Consider the following 6,274-nt stretch of genomic DNA (forward strand, 5'->3'; position numbering starts at 1 on the left):
GCGGACATATGACATTGCCGGATGTCAGCTGCCCGCCCAGATCCCTGCTTTTGCATGGAGAAATGCCCGTGTGGTCTGAGGTTGCGGGAGCTGGCGGACCACTCGGCCCTGCATTCGATGTTCTGCGACCATCGAATGATGGGGGAGGTTCCCTGAGATGGAGGAGGTGTATTCATGAGAAATAAACGTGCGGTCCGGTCAGACAGCTCTTTACCGCGTACGGACGGAGTTGGCGATCCGTATGGAAGGCGGGGTTTAGGACGCACGGTGCTGGCCGCATAATCGGATCCGGCCGCACCGATCTGAATAAGGGCCAATAAGATATATGCAGTGTGCATAGGAATTTGTTCATAGTTTTTGTTTTTACTATAGTCCGGCCCTCCAACGGTCTGAGGGACATTGAACTGGCCCCCTGTTTAAAAAGTTTGAGGACCCCTGCTCTACAGTATGTAACACTGTGTAAGCCATTTCTTGATGAGAACTAGCCGGAATAAGCTTTAAAATGATCTGAAGTGTATCTTACATAGGGGACTGTGAACTTAGCAGTGTTGCCTGTGGACTAACTTTTTCACTGCAACACAAACATACAAGTCTCATTTATTTTTAAACACATCTATCACGTCTAACACCAACAAAGTGTCACATTAGAACATAATAAATATACATGTAATGAGGGTTAAAATGTTGTTTTATTAGGGTGTTTATTAAGGTAGACAATTTAGTTAATAGAAATCAATTATTACAGTACACTTAGTATAATTAAGTAATTGTCATAATTATACTTTAACGGGCATATTTGCAGGCCAACCGAAAACACTGGGTGTGCCCAGGAAACCGCTGGGAGTTCTCATGCGTACCTGCCTTCAATGGGCGGCCGTCTGACGTCAACCGCCTGCCCAGTTCTTGGAGCAGGACGCCGAGAGTCTAAGTCCACAGAGACTGACTTAGATTTGCGAGCACTGTAGAAATCATTCGATGGTTGGCGACCATCGAATGATTTCGGGCCTGCACTCTAGCCTGCAAATGGATGTATTTGGAAATCATCTATTCACAGCGCGGCGCGTCTATTCGCTGGGTGACGGGCAGTGAGTCAACAAGAATCAGGGCCACAGTGTGGGTTACAGTGCAGGACAGATACAGTGCAGGATACAGGATGCATAAGATACAGTGTGGGTTACAGTGCACGTCAGATACCGTGCAGGATATAGTGTGTGTCAGATACAGTGCAGGATACAGTGTAGGACAGATACAGTGCAGGATACAGTGTAGGACAGATACAGTGCAGGATACAGGATGTATCAGATACAGTGCAAGATACAGTGTGGGTCAGATACAGTGTCGGTTACAATGCACGTCAGATACCGTGCAGGATAGAGTGTGTGTCGGGTACAGTACATATTAGATACAGTTCAGGATACATTGTGGGTTGGACACAAATTGGGATACAGTGCAGGATACAATGTGGTCTGGATACAGAGCCCAATTAAGACCTGATCGCAGGTTAAGTTTGTTCTCAAAATGGGCAATACCATGTGCACTGCGGGGGGAGGGGGGCAAATGTAATATGTGCAGAGAGAGTTTGAGGGAATTGATACATTTTATACAGTTTTTACAGAGTAGCAAAGTGACTTCACTATAGTCAAAAAAAATGATTCATATATTAAAGCAGGATCTGTACTTACAGAGAAAATGTTACCCAATGTATGATGCAGCAATGACTTGTCACCTAACCATATCTATTATGGTAATACTTGGCTTAAAGCAATATAAAAAGTTTTTTGTCATGATTGGGGATGTCAGGCTGGTCTGCTAAATGCAAAAAAAGAGCCAAAGGCATAGTACATTGAAATGGCATACCAAGATTTACCGTAGCATAGTGGTCAGTGGCTGCTCTTACCGTTCTTGAGATGGGGGGGCTGCCGCAATGCAGGGCCCCCCTCTGATGCCGCTGCTACTGCCCCTACCACGTTCTCTGTGCTCCCCGGGCGCTGGTTTTCTGCACGGGGCCAGTGCATGCGCAGTAACTACATACATACTGCGCATGCGCTGGCCCAAGGCTCCATGGGCTGCCTTTGCAGCAGCCCCCGGAGGCTTAATCGGATTCCTGGGTCCGGCGCATGCACAATATGGTCTGCGGTACTGCGCATGCACAGAACCCGTTTTGAGGGCTGCCATGCATTTGAGCACAGAGAGGCATCCCGGAGGGAGGGAACACCTCCCAAAGGGATTGCCTTGAGTGACTGGCAGGTTGGACTTCCAATAGGAAGTCACTGCCAGTCACATTGAAGCCAGAGCAGTCTCACAGACTGCATTTGACTTCACTTTAGGCAAAGACAGTGGCAGGTTTTACCTGGGGGGGGGGGGGGGGGGGGGGGGGCTGCAGCCCATAGGTAAAAACCGCCACTGATAGTGGTGGAGGTGATTACAAAATGTATGGATATGGCAACAGCCCCAAAAGCAGTGTAGAAGGTCTGCTTCTGTGTGTGCGCATTTAGAACAACTTGTATCCTCAGCTATAACCATCAGATGGAGCTATTTTGGTTGACAGATATACTCTACAGCAGGGGTCCTCAAATTACGGCCCGAGGGCCACGTGCGGCCCGCTGAGGACATTTATATGGCCTGCCAGACTTCCTGCGCCTTTAAAAACAAACACAGCCGCTGACGGTTTTTATTCCACCAAAAAGATGGCCACGGGAGGGCTGCGCGCATGCCCGACTGCACACAGCTCCTCCCATGGACCTTTTTTTCCCGTCCATGGGCGGGAACGCCCATGGGCAGGACTGCCCACCTACGTGCGGTGTGTCGGGCTGCAGCAGGAGGCAGCGAACCAGCTCCTGCTTCCGTTACTGCCATACACCAGGCTCCGTGGCCAAGCAGCCCCGACGCTGGGCTGTATGTCTGGTGGGCTGCAGCAGGAGGTTAGAAGGGAGAAAGCTCCCTGCTCCCTGACCCCCCCCCCTACCCCCAACATGAAGATGCGCTGATATATAGAAGTCGAGAAATGGTGCACGGCCACATAAAAAAAAAATGCACACCACTACCTCAGTGCATCGGCGCAACCCCTCCCTCATGTTTTCCGGTGGCCACTGGCTGCTGCTGGCCTGGGTAGCCTTGGCAGAACAGTGCCAGCCTGGTAGTCTGTGCTGGCATGTACAGGGCCGGCGCCACCACTAGGCAGCTCTAGGCATTTGCCTAGGGCGCCGGCACCTGGAGGGCGGCAGTTCGCCCCTCACCCCCAGCGAACTGTATAAAAAAATTGCTGCCCCGGCGTCCTTGCAGTGCTGGGGCGGTCAGGGGTGTCCGTGCCGTAGGGGTACCTGCGGCGCCGTCATGTGTATAAAGCTGGCTGCGGCCGGCGGTGTCCCTGTAGTGAATAGCAAATAACTAGCGCTATGCGCGTGGCGGCGCGGGAAGCGCTAGTTATTTGCTATTCACTACAGGGACCCCGCCGGCCGCAGCCAGCTTTATACACATGACGGCGCCGCAGGTACCCCTACGGCACAGACACCCCTGACCGCCCCAGCACTGCAGGGACGCCGGGGCAGCAATTTTTTTACACAGGTACCAACCCCCCCCCCCCTCCCTCCCCCCGGCACCGGGGCGCCCCCACCCCGACTCGCCTGTTGCGCTCCAGTGCCTTGCACCGGCCCTGGGCGTGTACTACTCCGTGCTGTGGGCAGGTGAGGCAGAAAGGTCTGCGGCTGCGGTGGGGGAGCTGTGTAACTAACTAGAGATGGTACACGCAGCTCCCGGCCACCGCTTGTAATCCTAGACATGAGCAAGCGCTGGAGTGGGAGACTGAAGGAGGCAGCAGAGCTGTTTCTGCTGGGAATGCAATGAGCATTTAACCCTTGGGGTGCAAGCATGTAAACACCCTGTATAGGCAGATAATGGCCCTTATTCTGGTTGGTGCGGTAATATCCGTGTGCGTTCGTGCCGCCGATGTTTTGTGTATGCGCATGTGCAGAGGCGTCTCTGCGCATGTGCGAGCCGGACGCACGGCAACATTCCGCATGAAATGTGTACACTACGAACAGGGGGTGGAGAGGGGTGTGAAGGGCTGTTTGGGCTCATTACCATATGTTTACACCCCGCGTTTCATGGGCGTTCCCATGAAAACGCTGGGCGTACGTATGGTAATGCAGCCGTGACGCACGTGTAGGGGGCGGACATATGACATTGCCGGATGTCAGCTGCCCGCCCAGATCCCTGCTTTTGCACGGAGAAATGCCCGTGTGGTCTGAGGTTGCGGGAGCTGGCGGACCACTCGGCCCTGCATTCGATGTTCTGCGACCATCGAATGATGGGGGAGGTTCCCTGAGATGGAGGAGGTGTATTGATGAGAAATAAACGTGCAGTCCGGTCAGACAGCTCTTTACCGCGTACGGACGGAGTTGGCGATCCGTATGGAAGGCGGGGTTTAGGACGCACGGTGCTGGCCGCATAATCGGATCCGGCCGCACCGATCTGAATAAGGGCCAATAAGATATATGCAGTGTGCATAGGAATTTGTTCATAGTTTTTGTTTTTACTATAGTCCGGCCCTCCAACGGTCTGAGGGACATTGAACTGGCCCCCTGTTTAAAAAGTTTGAGGACCCCTGCACTACAGTATGTAACACTGTGTAAGCCATTTCTTGATGAGAACTAGCCGGAATAAGCTTTAAAGTGATCTGAAGTGTATCTAACATAGGGGACTGTGAACTTCGCAGTGTTGCCTGTGGACTAACTTTTTCACTGCAACACAAACATACAAGTCTCATTTATTTTTAAACACATCTATCACGTCTAACACCAACAAAGTGTCACATTAGAACATAATAAATATACATGTAATGAGGGTTAAAATGTTGTTTTATTAGGGTGTTTATTAAGGTAGACAATTTAGTTAATAGAAATCAATTATTACAGTACACTTAGTATAATTAAGTAATTGTCATAATTATACTTTAACGGGCATATTTGCAGGCCAACCGAAAACACTGGGTGTGCCCAGGAAACCGCTGGGAGTTCTCATGCGTACCTGCCTTCAATGGGCGGCCGTCTGACGTCAACCGCCCGCCCAGTTCTTGGAGCAGGACGCCGAGAGTCTAAGTCCACAGAGACTGACTTAGATTTGGGAGCACTGTAGAAATCATTCGATAGTTGGCGACCATCGAATGATTTCGGGCCTGCACTCTAGCCTGCAAATGGATGTATATGGAAATCATCCATTCACAGCGCGGCGCGTCTATTCGCTGGGTGACGGGCAGTGAGTCAACAAGAATCAGGGCCACAGTGTGGGTTACAGTGCAGGACAGATACAGTGCAGGATACAGAATGCATCAGATACAGTGCAGGATACAGTGTAGGACAGATACAGTGCAGGATACAGTGTGGGTCAGATACAGTGCAGGATATAGGATGCATCAGATACAGTGCAAGATACAGTGTGGGTCAGATACAGTGTCGGTTACAGTGCACGTCAGATACCATGCAGGGTATAGTGTGTGTCAGATACAGTGTAGGACAGATACAGTGCAGGATACAGGATGCATCAGATACAGTGCAAGATACAGTGTAGGTCAGATACAGTGTCGGTTACAGTGCACGTCAGATACCGTGCAGGATATAGTGTGTGTCAGATACAGTGCAGGATACAGCGTAGGACAGATACAGTGCAGGATACAGTGTAGGACAGATACAGTGCAGGATACAGTGTAGGACAGATACAGTGCAGGATACAGGATGTATCAGATACAGTGCAAGATACAGTGTGGGTCAGATACAGTGTCGGTTACAATGCACGTCAGATACCGTGCAGGATAGAGTGTGTGTCGGGTACAGTACATATTAGATACAGTTCAGGATACATTGTGGGTTGGACACAAATTGGGATACAGTGCAGGATACAATGTGGTCTGGATACAGAGCCCAATTAAGACCTGATCACAGGTTAAGTTTGTTCTCAAAATGGGCAATACCATGTGCACTGCGGGTGGAGGGGGGGGGGGGGGGCAAATGTAACATGTGCAGAGAGAGTTTGAGAGAATTGATACATTTTATACAGTTTTTACAGAGTAGCAAAGTGGCTTCACTATAGTCAAAAAAAATGATTCATATATTAAAGCAGAATCTGTACTTACAGAGAAAATGTTACCCAATGTATGATGCAGCAATGACTTGTCACCTAACCATATCTATTATGGTAATACTTGGCATAAAGCCATGATGAGAAGGTTGTCATGTGACAGGTATGCTTCAGTATAAAAGTTAGTGTAACAGCCATTGGG

This window comes from Crinia signifera, chromosome 2 (genome assembly GCF_055691185.1).
Source record: "Crinia signifera chromosome 2, ASM5569118v1, whole genome shotgun sequence".
Taxonomy (NCBI): Eukaryota; Metazoa; Chordata; class Amphibia; order Anura; family Myobatrachidae; genus Crinia; species Crinia signifera.